The following is a 16620-nucleotide window of genomic DNA, read 5'->3' as shown; positions in this document are numbered from 1 at the left end:
AATGTTTAAAATTCTGCCCCCTAAAACATTATTTTTGTTTGATGTGTGTTTAAGAAAAAGTCTTGTTCATACTAATAGAAAGTCCAAAAAGCATTAAGCATTAAAAATACTTACTTATACTGTAAACAAAGGCTTAGATATTTATTTAAATGGATGAGAACTATTTTTGCTGGCTGTTGCTGTTGTCCACATTTTGACTTCTAGGACTAAGCATCATCCTATGATTGAATAATATATGCATTCTTTCCAAATAAACATGAGAGACTGTAGTTCTATAAAGTCAGGAGAATAAAGACAAAAATCTCCCCCATTGATGGAAGGTTGCTTCTTACGTGCCAGGACTATGGGCTTTTGCAGTTGTATGTTATTTATTAGTTCTGACATGGGTACACTAGAAAGAACATGAATGTTTTGCTACATAGACGTGGATGGCATGTAGTTCCCTCTTTTCCTTCTGTGAGCTCAAGTTTTCTCATCCCTACACTGTGTCACCACGCTGAAACACAAGTATTAACAAATGTTAGTGCCACCCTGTGTGCGCTCCCCCTAAATTGGTATCTCAATATGATGTCATACATGATTATTGACATGCTGACCCAGTAGGAGACTCAGTTCCATTAGGACTCAGAAAGAATTAGGACCAGGTTTGGGGTGGATGCCTGTTTCATTGGTATTTATTGCATGGGCCTTTCACTCCTGAAGTTATAAGCATTGGTAGAATATAGAGATGGACTGGGAGGATAGAGGTAAAGGGCCCAAACTGGAGCTCTGTCCAAGTTCTAGTTGCAGAGTGGAAGAGACACCTCTGCATGCAAAGGTATGCTTTTAGTTATTTGGGGTGCTATTAAAAAATAAAGACTGGGTAGTATAAATAACCATCACTTATTTCCCAGTTTAGAGGCTAAGAAAGCTAAGATTAAGGTTTCGAGGGGTTCAGGGTGGGGGCCTGCTTCCTAGTGTGTAGATGGCCCTCTTGCTGTCTCCTCAGTGGTAAGAGGGACCATCTCTTTCCCATCCCTTTTAAGGATACTAATCCCATTCATGAGGGCTCCTGTTCTAGGACTTTGTTACTTTCTCAGAGCCCCACTTCTAAATGCCATTGCTTTGGGCATTTGGAGCGAAAGGCCCATTGCTTTGGAGTTTAGGGCTTAAATACATGAATTTTGGGGGAGACACAAATATTTAATTCCTAGCACTGGCCAGAGTGAGCAGAGATTTATAGTCTATGGGCTGGAATGTTTCTGTAGAGAAGGTATATCTTTAATGGCCCAGGATTGAACTGGAAATAAGGAGGATTGAGTGGTAGGAGTGACAATTTGTGGGTCAGGAATCTGAACTTGGACATGAGAAAATCAGGTCAGGAGGTCACCAGTAATCAGGAGTGGACAGTGATGCTGAATAAGTGTTCTTGACCAGCTGATTTGTTGCTCTGTGGGCTCCTGTTAATGCAGGAACTGATTGTTGGGTGAGGGCAACCCCACACTCCCAAGCAAGCAGGTCAGCTGTCAGTGGCAGGAGGACAGCCAGGGAGAGCACACCACCTCGTTTGTTGGGATGAACCTAGTCCAGGTATAACTACTGACTGAGCCTTCATCGACTCTCACGAGTGACCTGTTGTGGTTGGTAAATAACACAGCCATTCTACATACATGTACTTGGTTGTAGAAGTACTTGTGTGCATGTGCATGAATGAAGATCCTAACTGAAGATATTTTTTCTTTTCTTTTTTTGTGTGTGTGGTATGGGGATTGAACCCAAGGGTGCTCTACCACTGAGCCCTTTTTATTTTTTTTTTGCTTTGAGACAGGGTCTCACTAAGTTGTTGAGGCTGGCCTTGAACTCATAATTCTCCTGCCTCAACCTCCCACCTCACTGGGATTACAGGCCTGCACTACCACAAGTGGTCTGACTGAAGCTTTGATCAACAAGGGGTGTCGATACTGAGTTCAAGGTTTACCTTCTCATGGGAGAAGTTTGACAGCTTTCTCTGATTACTATTGTTTGAACTTAAATATTCTGCATTATATTTTCCAGAACTTTTTTCTCTTGATTCATATTTTATATGACTGTTTTGCTAAGCTAATATTTCAACTTCTGTGGATTTGGCACATTGCAGCATCTGTAATTGTATGTCTTTGCCTTGAGTCCCTTGGAGATGGTAGTCTTCTTTCCTGGGGGCTCCCCAGGGTGTACAGAAGCGTCACCAAAATGTTGGTGGCAGGGACTGATGAGAGGAGGGAGTTGGGGAGAGGAGGAGAGGGAGCTTCGCCGCCTTTCACTTGTTAGCCTGGTTAGAGGTAGCTTGGCAAGTCTTATTTTCATTGACTGCTCAAAAATGTTATGTGAGGGAGTGAAGCTTGCTAAGGTGGGGTCCAGGGACCAGAGTGCCATCATGGAGCTAATGTCATTGCAGAGAGCACCACATGTGCATGTCTTGTTTCCTTAAAGGAAGGGAGAGCTGAGGTTCTTCCTTGAATTTCCACACTAACTAATTTTATTTGGATACTAGCATCTGTAGGCCATCATAGTGTCTGGACTCCTTTGTTCCTAGTGAAATGGACTGAGAGGCTCTGGGGCTTGAATGCAGGGGGATGAGAAGGCATAGCTATCATCTGGAGAGTGCTTTTCCATCTTGGGCTTTTCCTGTGGTCACTTGATTATGCATTATGGTTTTCCATGTCAGGTTGGAAACTTTGAGGACAGGAACTCTGTCATCCTAGTCTCTGTGTTCCCTGTAGGTCCTTCAGGAAGTAAGTACTTCTACATAAGTAATTGCTGCCATTCTGAGCCCAGCACTGATCTACTAACTGGATTCAGACTTGGGCTTGCTGTGTATTTCCATGGGGATGGGTGTTCTTCATAAAGTCACTTTGCTTGGCCTCCTTGGTCAGTCTGTTCTGCATCTGGGATTTGTCAGAATATCTGTGAATTCCTTTCAAAAGACAGCATTTACCTCTGCTTTTGTTAGTCTCATGTTTCCTAAGCTCAAAACCCTTTTTTTCTAAGGGTTTATCTTGAAACACACACATAAATGACAGCTTTGTCTGCACTTATTAGCATGACCCCCTCTGTAGATCCCAAGAAGTAGCTCTGGTAGTAGCTGGAGTATCCCAGAAAGGTTGAAGTATAGCAGACCCTTCTGTGGTAGATGAACTTGGGCTTCTTTCCCTGCCTCCGTAGCTTCCTTTCAGTGATGAACTTCTTCCATTCCTTCATAGCAGCCGACATTGGAAAATAATGCACACACTGGTTGGGCTGAGCCTGTTCTTATCCCCTGTCCCCTCCCACCCTATCTTTATGATTTGGGTGGGGTGACATGTCCGGCCACAACTTCCGTGACCATTCTAAACAAAACAGAACTAGCTGTGCTGCATGTTTGTGATCTCCCATAGGTTAAAAATATATACATAAAAACGTAGATGGGCAGCTGGCAAATGGTGGTTGTGTGCCTGGGAAGGTGTGTTTGTGTCCTGTTTTCAGAGTTCTGTGGTCTGTGCTGTAGTTCCACATTTCATGTCACTTGTCAGTAACATGAGTGGGTTCTCTGCAGTGTATTTAGCTCTGGCTTACTATAGCTCCATGAAGAGTCCTCCTGCTCTCTGGCTCTTAAACAATAGGCTCTCTTATTATCTAAATGGAAAAGGATTGTCTTCCCCTCTCTAACCTGGGTAACTTCTGTGAGATGAATGATTTTTCTTACCACTTTCTTTAAATTGAGTTGTAGTAGCTGGTTCTATGTCACATGCCTGTAATCTCAGCTACTTGGCAGGCTGAAGCAGGAGGATTATAAGTTTGAGGCCAGCCAAGGCAACTCAGCAAGATACCATCTTCAAAAAAAAAATAACAAGTAATGTTATTTGACTCTGGAATTAGCACTCACCTTCTGGAACTCTGTAGCTCACTACTTTTGTGATCCTGGGCAAGTGAGTTACATGCCTGATTGTTTCCTTAGCAGTAAAATGGGGCTAATAATAGTGCCCTTGATGAATTTTATAGTTGCATTAGCTGTGGACTTTCATAGAGTGAACATTCAATAAAACACTAATAGAATGTGGGTATGTTATTGATAGTGTTTGTCTTGAAGCTCTGGTACTGTTTTTAGGATTGTCTCCTAGAATTATGGCCACAATTTATTCTCTCCTCATAGTCAGAGCAATGCCAGGCACGGTTAGATGTTTCCTGGGAACATCCTGATGGCCTGATAAGGCTGTGGCAGGGTATTGCTTTAAAAATCTTTCAGATGAGTTGGTTTCTAGTACATTCAGTATCTTGGCACTCTGACTTAACTGCTCCTACAATTGTGGGGTGAATCCAGAGCAGGTCTTACTCATTCTCCCTTTCTTCCCATTTCCAAACACTTTCCTCCTTGTACTCAGCTGCACCCATGTTGGTTGACCCATTGTGGTTTCCCTAAACTGTCAAGCCAGTGCCTGCCCAGGACATTTTGGGTTCTGCAGATTCCTCTCTGGAAAGCTCTTACCAAGATCCAGAGGCCTCTTTCACCTGTGTGAGCCCAGCCCTTTGACTCTGCTTTGTTTTTCTTTTAGCAATTCACCAGAGACACTGCAAATAGCTGTGTGACCTTTGTTTTGGGGTGCCTTCTTCTGCCCTGGCCTGCCACACAAACATGAATCCCGTGAAACAGTGATCTGGACATGCCTGGCCTGGATGTAGAGATTTGGTTTTGCTCCTGCTGAAGTTCGTTGTAAACACACTGCTTTTCATACTCCCCACAGCAACACAGAGTAAGAGTTCTTTAGGTTTTAATCTCTGAGGATAGCTGAATTCTTTGTCTTTTCAATAAACTGGCAGAAGGAAATGATATTTGGGAAGAAATTCTTCAGTCTACATTATTTCAAGTTCCATCTTGCTTATGAAGTTAGGATCCTGGGAATCCAAATATGGGGATCTATTTAGCATTTCTTTTTTTAAAAAAAAATTTTAGCAGTATATGGACATAATACCTTTATTTAATTTATTTATTTTTATATGGTGCTGAGGATTGAACCCAGTGCCTCACACGTGCCAGGCAAGCACTCTACCATTGAGCCACAACCTAGTCCCCCAGTTAGCATTTCTTTTCAGTGAATTAAAATAAATTAAAGGCCTATGCCTTTGCCCTTCTTCTTGTGCACATGGAGCACATTGCTCCTTATTCTGGGTTCAGTGTGGGAAACTTATTTTAGATTATCATGCCATGATATTTTTTTTCTTTCCCTTGGGAAAATGGAATGCTAATCATTTTACTGAGAACATGTAACTTTTTTTGGTTCTGACCACTGTGAAGCTCAAAAACATATTTAATACTCAGGTCTGGGAATTATGTAGTTCTACTGTTCTGACTTTTGCTGTTTCTTCAGAAGAGTACTTTGACTTTATAATTCTGTTTTATTTACCTAATTGCTTATATGACTTTTATTTTAAGGAAGGTACCAAAGAACACAAAGCAGTTTTATCTCCTCTCATCTCTTAATACGAGGTATTAAGCAGCAATTTGGCTTTGAAATTCTCTTGTCCTTTTGAGGTTTTAATTTGGGTAATTCTACTGACATGAATTTCTGTGTTTGCTTAGGTAGAATTTCCATTTTTTTTTTGGCTGATAAGCACAGGGTAGTAATTTTAGGATTGGTATTAGCTGGGTAGGGAGGTGAGAATTTGTAATTAATCACAGTACCCTTTCCATATGAATCTTTCACTGGTTTTATCTGGTTTATTCCATTTATGAGATTTTGGTTACTTTTCAGCAGAATGGTTTCAATATGAGTGTTTCAGGCAAACCAGATAACTGGTTCTGAGTATTAAAATATAATTGTTTAAGCACTGGTATTTCCAAAGGACTACAGGGTTTTCTTTGTTTTTTTTTTTTTTTTTTTTTTTTTAAATCCAGTATCTTAGTGCCTTCCTTTGTTCAAAGAATTCCATTAGTTGCTGTGGCTGTTTGCAAATGGTGCTCAAATGCCTGAACCTACCTTGGAGAAGTTGACATTGTAGTTAGTTTTCTGGGTTGGGGCATATCTCAGTGGTAGAATGCATGCTTAGCATTCAAGAGCACTGGGTTCCATCCCCAGTACCACATTAAAAAATAGAAACACATGGTTTTCAAAGTTGGTGTGTGAAATTGGTAATTATTTGGGGAGCAAATTAAAGAAACATCTCATATAAATCAGTTTATTTGCTTAGGTAGTTGTAAACTGCAGGTGAGTTAAATTGCTGTTTTCTTTAGACTGAATTTTTATTCCGTCATTGCCTGTCCTCTGCAGTGATTTATCAGGCATGATATACATATTTATCATCTCCATTCTTCTTTATTTCAGTCTCTTCTAACATGGTTGCATTTTTCTTTTATTGAACAGGAGTTCTTAAATGATTTTTTCCCCTATGATCAAGGGGGCAGCTTGTGAAGTTTTGTTGTCTTCAGAGTAGCTTCTTGACCGTGGGAGCTGTGACCTAAGTGAGGACTACTGTTACTCTATAAGTGGGACCAGAAAGTGAACACAATTTGGCAAGATCCCATCTCTGAGCATGTCTGAGACTGATTCTTTTTCCTCAGTGAAGACTTGTCATATTCATAAGCCAGTGATATTATTTCAGAATCTCAACAGAAAATGTGTATCCATGATAGGGAAGAAGCTTGTTTATTTTAGATTTTTTTCATCATCTTTTTAATATTGAGAAAATTGCTCAAGAGTGTTTTGGCAAAATAAAAACAGGTGGCTATAGTTGGATTGAGTTTGTGGAATGTTTTAATTTAACTAATGTTTATTAAACTCCTTAGGAAAATAGCATTGTGGGCACAAAATAAACATACAGAGTATTTGCTCTCAGGGAGCTTCCATGTCAATGGGGAGTCAAGGTACATGCTTAGATTCAGCATGAATGTTAAAACAGTAGTCGCTTATTCTGCTTTGGAGGCAAAGGTGTTACCACTTTGCTTAATGAACTTTTCCTGATTAAAAGAAGGTTTTGTGCTGACATTTGTTTTTGGCTTGTGAACAACAGAGATTTATTTCTCATAGTTCTAAAGGTCAAGGTTCGGTCAGATTCAGTCTCTTAACTCTGACTTCACAAGTTGGAAGGGGTGGTGGTGGGGGGTCTCTCTCAAGTCTCTTTTCTATAGAAGAGAAACATCATTCTCTTGAAGTCTCTGTCCCTACAACCTCATTCCTTCTAAAAGTCCCCCACCTCTTAATACCATCATATTTTTGTATTAAATTATTTATTTTTCTAATTTGTTATACTTGATGGCAGAATACAGTTCATTTCATGTTACACAATTAGAGAAATGCATCTCACTCCAGTCAGAATGGCAGCTATTAAGAATACAAACAATAATAAGTGTTGGCGAGAATGTGGGGGAAAAGGCACACTCATATGTTGCTGGTGGGATTGCAAATTGGTGCAGCCAATCTGGAGAAAGCAGTATGGAAATTCCTTGGAAAACTTGGAATGGAACCACCCTTTGACCCAGCTATCCCACTCCTCAGTTTATACCCAAAGGACTTTAAAACAGCATACTACAGGACATAGCCATATCAATGTTTGTAGCAGTACAATTCACAATAGCTAAATTATGGAACCAACCTAGATACCCTTCAGTAGATGAATGGATAAAAAAAATGAGATATATGTACACAATGGAACATTACTCAGCATTAAAAGAGAATAAAATCATTGCATTTGCAGGCAAATGGATGAAGTTGGAGAATATAATGCTAAGTGAAGCAAGTCAATCACAAAAAACTAAAGGCAGAATGTTTTATTTGATATGAGGATGCTGACTCATAATGGCGATGAGCGGGGAGCATGAGAGGAATGGAAGGGGCAAGTGGGTAGGAATGATGGTGGAATGAGTTAGACATCATTACCCTAAGTACATGTATGAAGACACGAATGGTGTGAAAATACTTTGTGTATAGTGACTTGAAAAATTGTGCTGACATTTTATTGAACATTAAAATAGCCATCAGCTTTAAGACTTTCCAGTAGGGAAGAACTGGGGGTAAGGAGCCATTCTTTGGCAACATTAGTGAGAGTACTCTAATAAAACTTATTTTAATTAAAATGTTTCCTGGCCTGTTGCAGCCACAGAAATATTAACTGTCTGCAAATGTTTATTTTGAAGAAAAATGACTTTAATACTGGAGTAGAGTGTGAATAGAAAACTGAAGATTATAATAAGATACTTTTATTTACCGTTGTGCTTGAAAAACATTGGCCTATATAACAAGGGCTGCCAGTGTAGAGATTTGAGCAGAGGTTTATGATCTGAGCTTCAAGGATGCAGCTTCTAGGAAAGGAGTTGAGACAGGATCAGGAAGCAAGGCCTCTCTTGCCATTTTGGGAGTAGAACTCCTAGGATCTCATGTAAAATCATCTAGCACACCTTTTGAAATCACAGGCTTTAAAAAGAAACATTTTTGATTAATAAAACCTTGAATGATTCTATTCTTTTTGATCTGTTGCTCAAAAATTAGTGTTTAATTTCTTGTTTTTCCTAGTTTTTAATTAGAGGTAACATATAACTGATCCCAAAATACTTTGGGAGGATATAATCTAATAAAATAAACTTTTTATATTGAATGTTCTGAAAATGTCTATTCCTCTGAGAGATTCTTGGCAAAAGCAAGAAATTCTGTTTTATATACTTGATAATATGTTGATATGTATTTATATACATTATTATTATTATTATTATTATTATTATTATTATTACCAGGGATTGAATCCAGAGGCACTTAACCACTGAGCCACATCTACACCCCCAGCCCTCTTTTTTAATTTTTTATTTTGAGACAGGGTACCACTAAGTTGCTTAGTGCCTTATTAAATTGATGAGGCTAGTTTTGAACTTGAGATCCTCCTGCCTCAGCCTCCTGAGCTGCTGGGATGACAGGTGTGCACCGGCTCTTAACTGAGTTTTCATAGTGTTCTTGATTTTTCTGTAAAATACCTTTTGAGCATTGCAACCTCTTTCAATTTTGAGTAAATGTCCTTATTATTTTTTTTAGCTGGAAAAAGTTAAAAAGAAATGCAAGACATAAATGTACTGTCAGGGTTCTAATCTCTGTTACACTACCAAAAATATTTCCTTTCCGTTATGCTGGCTTACCCAATATCATATAGTATAGAAACTCTTTGTGTAGGAGGAATTTCTCAATTGTTGGATGTTTCTTAACTCATTTTTTTTTATGTGGTAAGATACGAATAATAAAAGTTAGGATTTTAACCATGGTTCACAGTGTTATGTGACCATCATCGCCATCTATCTTCAGAACTTTTTCATTCCAAACTGAACTTCAGCATTCATGAAACAATGCCTCCCATCCTCCTTTGCTCAGCCCCAGGCCACCATTCTGCTTTCTGTCTGTGAACTTGACTGCTCATCATGTAAGTGGACTTACACAGTATTTATCATTTTGTGATAGGCATATTTAACTCAGCACACTGTCCTCAAGGCTTAACCATGTGTATATGGCTCAGAATTTTCTTTTCATTTTAAGCGCTGAATAATATTCTATTGTATGTAAATATCACATCTTGTTTATCCATGTGTTGCTGGATTTAATTCACTATTTTTATATTGCCGGTCACAACCTGCATTCTTAAAAACTATATGTTGTTTTAGATATAGATGGACAAAATGCCTTTATTTTATTTATTTATGTGGTTCTGGGGACCAAACCCAGTACCTCACACATGATAGGCAAGCACTCTACCACTAAGCCCCAGCCCACCCCCAGCCCACAACCTGCATTTAAAACCAAAATCAATAGGAAATTTGTGCCTGTATTACAGATCAGGATTTTAAAGTATGGGTCTGTGTCATGATGTGAAATATTTTCAGTGGCTGATGCTGGAAGTGTGTACCTCTGTGAGCCCCTTTGTGACTCTGTGGTTGCTTCCTCAGTGTCCAGGCTGTCACTCATTGCTTTTCTTGGCCAAGTTTGTGTGCTTCCTCAATTAGAAGTTTCTTGGCAGATAAGACTTAGTGTAGGTAAATAGATACTTCTTAAACTCTCATGTGTGGTAGAGGGGGTGATTACTAAGTCCTGTTCTTATTGAATTAGTTTTTTTTTTTTTTATAAGCAGAGCAGAACTAAACTCTTACTACCAGTAACTACTAGGTCTTGTGACACTTTGTGTTGGGAGCTAAGCAGGGTTTCCTCTGCTGGGAGGCTGGAGTGCATGTGGAAAGAAGAGCAGGAAGACCATAGAACGTGCCGATCAACTCATATTTTTAAAATATCACATGTCCACAATGATATACCAAACAACATTGTTTGTAGACTGTTTCAGGGTTCCCCTGTCCCCCAATCTCTCCCCGACAATGTGCTGAATGACCAGGTGCCTCCCTGGGAGGGGTCTGGCCTTTTCTGGGCATTGTGAAGGTATGGAAGTGTCCTTGTGGATTAGAGCTAAAGTCAATTCACTAACTAGATGCTGAATATGTTTCTGCAGTTGTCACTTTATATTTTGGTTTTGATGTGGATTTTATACCTCCTACCAATTTAGTAGTAACAATCTAGAACGAGTTTCCTTGTTTTAGAGAGGAGGACCCTTCAGACCAGAGGTCACACAGATGGACAGAATTGGGACTAGGACCTAAAACTCAGGTCCCTTCTAGTTGTCTGTGTTTTGTTTTTGTTTTTTACTGATTAAATAAACATACCCTTTGTTTCTCAGAGGAAATTCTCAGGGTATGTCATAAGTGGACTATAATATGTGAATAGTGCAGTTTGAATTTATCTTAAAGCTTATGTGCTTCAGGTACTGTGGTGATATTATAAGAAGTAAGAAGCTCAGCCTCCAATAGTTGGGGAACATATTTATAGTTGAAAAGGTGACTCAGGATGTGTCAGATACACTGGGTGAATGTGGAGCTGAGGATGGTGCACATCCAGGGCTGGAGAGTGGGTCTGACCTGTTGCAACACCATATATTGTCACAGCCTCAGTGAGGGAGCTGCTTTGTAAACATTAATTAGCTTTCATAAATATTTTAGTTAATTCCTGTGGAGGGTATTTGCTTTCAAATAGAGGAACTGATTTTTCATGTGCATCTGAATTTTACTTTTGCTTCTGGAGACAGTGTGTTCCCTGGGTCTGGAAGAGTCGTAACTGGTACCAGAGTTGGTACGGTTTGTTTTCATCATTTGCTGTAGTTTCCATGCTTTATGAGGTCATTCAGTTGCACAGAGTTCCCGCTTTCTGAAGTTGCTTCAGCTTCTCTCTTTGAACTTGATTGTTTGATTTCCAGAAAGAGTATGTATCAGGAAAAGCCAAAGACTGCTTCACCACTCTGGGGAACTACCACCATAAGGAGGTATATTCTTATTCTGATCTTTTAATTTGTTGCTTGAAAATATCTAAATAATTAAATCTTTAACATTTTGTTAGTAAAAGCCTGATAGGTGACAGGTGTGGAAATATTTCCTGGGCAAGTTTTTCCCTTGCTAAATGATGACTTTTCAAAACCTTGAACATTCATGATTAAAACAGAAACAACATAATGTGTATCTGAGCTAAGTATAAATGCTTGGGTTTTCTTGTGGGCTGCTGAATAATCTAGTCATTCGTTAGAAATTGTGTGAACTTAGTCTTGTGATACTGAGTATCAGGTATTATGTCTTTGCCAGGAAGAGAGCTTTATAATAGATTGCGTCTTTTACAGTAGTATGCCAATTCTTTTTTCCCTATGATTTCTTCAAATGCTCAACCATGCCTGACAAACCAGGGATGAGTTACCCTTGCTTTAAAAAAAATCTTATATCTCTATTATATTACTCATGCTTTTAAGTGTCTAGGATCTTGATGATTCAACTGTGTGTTTTCTTTGATGATTTCTATTTCCAGTAAAATGTGACTATCCAGTGATGGTCATAGGACTGAGATATATTTTGAAGTGCTTTGTCATAGTCTGAATGTTTATGCCCCCCATTTGTATGTTGATATCCTAAACCTGGTGTGATGATATTTAAGAGATGGGAGTTTGGGAAGTGATTAGGTCATGAGTGGGGAGACCTTGTGAATGGCAACAGTGCCCTTGAAGAAAAGACGAAGTGCTTGTTGTCCCTTTGCCATCCACCACATGAGGATACAGTGAGTGGACAGCTGCCAGCCAGAAGGCAGGTCCTCACCAGATGCTGGTTCTATTGGCACTTTCACCTTGGACTTCCCATCATTCAGAACTGTGAGATGTAACTATTTTTGTTTAAAATACCCAATCTATGTTAATTTTTGCAATAGTATCCCAAGATAACCAAGTCCTGCTGCATATTAGCAAAATAGCACTTGATTTGAAATTGTTTTGCTCATTGTCTTTACCTTCTCCCTAGTAGTTGTAAATATTTCAAAAAACAAAAACCCAAGTAAGCCCAACCCAGCGCTTTGCTGTTCCCTGAGTCCACTGCTTTTTACTGCTTGATGGTATCAGGAGAGAGTTTCTTCAGCATCCATCATGGCAGTGGTATTTTAGCCCCTGTTAATACCTGTCTAATAAGAAAAGGGATTTTGATGTTTTTCTTCATCGTGGTATAATAACTTCATGGGACTTTGGCTTTTTCTGCTACATTCTCTTTTACCCCCTTTTCTGCCTGATCTAGTGTGCACAAATATTTGGTGGAAATGTAATGTTGATCTAGAAAAACAGATTATACATATACATATTCTGTTTTTTTAATGGTAGGTGCATTTGCAATGTCTTTTTCACTTGAGACAAAATATAAGTTACTCTCATTAACATTAAGTACTCATCTACCTTGCATGCATTTATATTTATTTACATAAAATAAAAATTTCAATAGCAGTGATAAATACCATCTTAAGTAACACTGGCTTAACATGTGAACTCTTTATAAAGAATATATTTTCTTGGGGGTGGGGTTGTGGCTCAGTGGTAGAGTGCTTGCCTAGCACATGTGAGGTCCTGGATTTGATTCTCAGTACCACGTAAAAATGAAATAAAGATATTGTGTCCACCTACAACTAAAAAATAAAATTTAAAAAATATCTGTACTTTATTTATTTATTTTTATGTGGTGCTGAGGATCGAACCCAGGATCTTGCACGTGCTAGGCAAGCACTCTACTGCTGAGCCACAATCCCAGCCCCCAAAATAAATATTAAAAAAAGAATATATTTTCTTTCTGTAACTAATGACAGTCATTTTCAAATAAATATTTATTGGTAACCCTTAGAAAATAGACTTAACAGGTGGCATTTCTGCTCCAGTTTCTGTGTTCTGGTTTGTGATGCTTCTTTCTGCTTGTCTAGCCTGCCTGGATGGTTGTGAGCTGAGGTGGGGGCAGGTGCTTCCCCAGGTCCAAGGGAAACCATGAGTGCACACGTGTGAGGTAGCAGGACCCTGCCTTGAGGGGTAGGAAAGAGACCTTGGCTATGTGACAGGAGATAGAGGACCCCAGGAGGCAGAGGGCCCCTAATGTGTCTCACCTTTCCCTTGACCTGTGAGCTTACTCCACTTCTTTGTTAGGTTAGGGCCCTACACCCCCAGGCTGACTGAACTATTTTCATCTTGCCCAAAACTCAGCTGAAAGTACTGAGTTAATTCTACTGCATATATTTTTCCTAAAAAGTTTTTACTGGAACAGTGTTTTATTGTTGAGTCTTTATAACTTCCCTAAGACTTAAATCACCAGATGGTACAATTTTAACACATGTACATCTGTGCAAATGAGCATACACACACAGTGCAAAATATAAGAGTACAAAATACAACTCATCATAATACATACCCTCCTTTTCTTTCCATGGGTGAAAACTTGAATCTTTTTCCTTTTGGCTTTTATTGTCAAGACATATTGTCTACACTCTGCATTTCTCTATTAGTTACTGGCAGTTGTCATATTTGTAAAATTATGAGAATTTTTTGGATCCCGTCATGCCAAACACACGTCATTAGTGAAAGATGAGGGATTTAAGGATACTCAAGGTTGGACAAAGGTTGAATAAAAAGAGAAAGAAGATACCGATGTGTGAAGCAGTCGTAGGAGAATAGACTTCCAAGAGTGGGGGATGGTTAGATGAGGACCAAGGAGTGAATTCCCAAGCTTAGAAAATTCCTCACTTCTTTTCTCTGGGATAAATTTGTCTTTTCACCAAATAGCAGTTTCCAGTGTGTTGAAATACAGCTATGCTTTTTGTCCCACAGACAGTGGGGGACACCAAATCCCTGGTAGATGCCATTTACTGCATCACCAACCAGTGGTCCCCCAGATCATGTGGGTGCAGCCCTCCTCCATCTTCTCTGTGTCCTTCCCACCAGCATCTTCTGTTTGGGTTCCCCCATCCCTATGCACTCCCTGTTCTTCCAGGCCCTTCCACTTGTATTCCTCTTCTGTTGAGAGCCACAGCCAAAGGGGCCCCAGCAAACTTCCAGCTGCTGGCTGATAATTGGCTCACAGTAGCCCCAGCAACATCTAGCTGATTGGCTCCTCTGCAGTGATGTTCATTGGGCTGTTTCCCTGCCCTTCAGACTGCCAGCTGATGATTGGCTCACAGCGGCCCCAGCAACATCTAGCTGATTGGCTCCTCCACGGAGCTGCTCATTGGGGGACTTCTTTGGCTCCGCCCACACGACCCAGCCAATCGGCCTCAAGAACAGGAGGATTGTGGGAGGTGGAGGGTTGTGTGGGGGTGAGAGGCTTGTGGGAAGCCGGTGGTGGCAGTTGGGCTCTGAGGGTTTTTTCCTGAGGAGCTGTTGTGTTTGGCGTTTGTAGTTCTAAAAATAAAGTTAGCTTCTTTTGACAAGTGGCTCCTGAATTGTGCCCAGCCAGACTGTGGCACTCTTCTGCTTTGTGTTAGCCAGCTCTCCTGTCTCTTCCCTGAGCATCTTCCCTCCTAGTCCTACCTAAAAGCCTCTCTGAGTTTGCTGCTGACCGGACAGCCTTGTGAGTGGAGAGTGCCCCATCTCCTACCCCTGGGAGTACTCTGGGGTCTGGAGGCAAGAAATGATTCAGATCATTCCTCTCCTACTCTCTGCTTCTTTCAGGCTCATTTCAACCATACTGTGTCATTTCAACCATACTGTGTCTTCTTTTCCTCAGTGGTATCCTCTGTTGGTTCTGGATCCTCATTCATTGAATACCTGGTACTGAATTATAGTATAATGTTCCAGATGTTTGTTCAAGCTCATAGGGTAATTCCAGTCTAGCCAGAACTGGAGGACCAACAGCCTTAGTTTACCTGGAACTCAATGGGGGCTGGAGCAGTCTTGGGAATGAAGGATTGCTCAGGACATGGGATTTTCAGTGCCCACCACCCTAAAGAATCACTGTTGCAGCTCTCAGTAATACTAGGAACTGCTTCTGCTCTGAAATTCATGGTTTACCAGGTGGCCAAAACTTTCTACCTTAAGTTTATTCAACAGACTTTCCTAAGGAATAGGTTCTTGCCTCACAGGCTGGTTTCCAGCCCCTTGCCCCCCACATGTGTATCCCTACCTGCTCCACATTTCCAATTCCATGGCCAGCATTCCAGCTATGCCTTGTCAACACACTGACACACCTCTGTCTGCTGTCTTGGTTCAAGCCAGCCCTGGAGGGTTGCGTCGCCCACACATGCCTGTATCGGATGGCCCAGTCCTGCCAGAGAAAGTTACACAGATGCCTCTATAAAATCCTGTTCCTACCCACCAGCCTCAACACTTCCTGGAAATAAACATTTTCCTTATCACACTCTCTCCCCATAATGATTTTTCCAACCTTCTTGGCACTTCTTAACTCTCAAGTCTCATTCTCAGCCTCATCTCTTCTTGTCTGTGGTTCTCAGCAGATGGTCTTTCTATCACAAATAAGATGGTTAGATGACACCATTGTCTATTCCTATGGCCCCTTTGAAAATCTGCATTTTTCTGTTTATATAAATGAAAAAGGAACCCTCTCACTTTCTAAAAATCAACTTCTCCACCCCATTCTTTCTCACCTATTTCAACCTCTCTGTGCTGGTGTTTCAACCTTTCTGTGCTGGTATTTATGGGCGCTGGTTCCCTCCCATCTTAGGATCCAAGCAGAACAGAATAAACAGTGGCAAACCAAGCCTCACCTCCTCCTTTAGCTACTACCTTCTCTCTTCTCCCCTTGGTTAAACTCAGTTAAACTTGGTTGTCCTGCTTTCTAACTTGCACTACTTACCTATTGCTGCATAACAAATGATCACACAACAGCTCACACATCACTTATCTTAGAGTTCCTGTGAGTCAGAATAACAAAATAAAACAAGTATGGATATTTGTGCAGATCTTTAATAGTTTTTTAAAAATGAAAGCTGTTTTCTAAGTCAAAAAGAATTTAGTGAAAAAAAAGTAGTACTGTTTTCCTTTTGGGAAGCCTGTTTTATTATAATCAGCTTTAATAGAAAATAGTTGTCTTCCCATACCTTCTTCTGTATTCAGTCTATGTGGTGGGTGGTTTTGATTGCAGCATATGCAGAAGCCTCACACATGTATGTGAGTGGAAAGACTAGGATAATTGAAATTCAGATTTGAATTACCTTATGGTTCCTTTTGATATCCCACTAAACTTGGGAGAGTGGGTAGTGTCTTAAAGGTTAGCCACAGTAGGGATGCTGAAAATCAAAACAGTGGCCTTTTCCTCCTTTGTTACAT

At 40.2% G+C, this 16620-nt stretch overlaps 1 protein-coding gene across 4 annotated transcripts in view; it reads left to right on the top strand.

Moving 5' to 3' along the window:
• Nucleotides 1-16620, top strand: part of FAM107B (family with sequence similarity 107 member B) — a gene marked incomplete at its 5' end in the record, with an annotated part of 216960 nt that overhangs the window by 162440 nt on the left and 37900 nt on the right. Inside the window, one exon of one of the 4 annotated variants that reach the window (XM_081298430.1) lies at nucleotides 4548-4745. The exons of the other annotated variants lie outside the window; for them this stretch is intronic. The remainder of the gene's footprint in view (nucleotides 1-4547; nucleotides 4746-16620) is intronic. 4 annotated transcript variants of the gene reach the window in all.

This window comes from Spermophilus citellus (assembly GCF_964194105.1).
Source record: "Spermophilus citellus genome assembly, chromosome: 6".
NCBI classification, from domain to species: Eukaryota; Metazoa; Chordata; class Mammalia; order Rodentia; family Sciuridae; genus Spermophilus; species Spermophilus citellus.
This window is presented reverse-complemented; position numbering and strand designations above follow the sequence as displayed.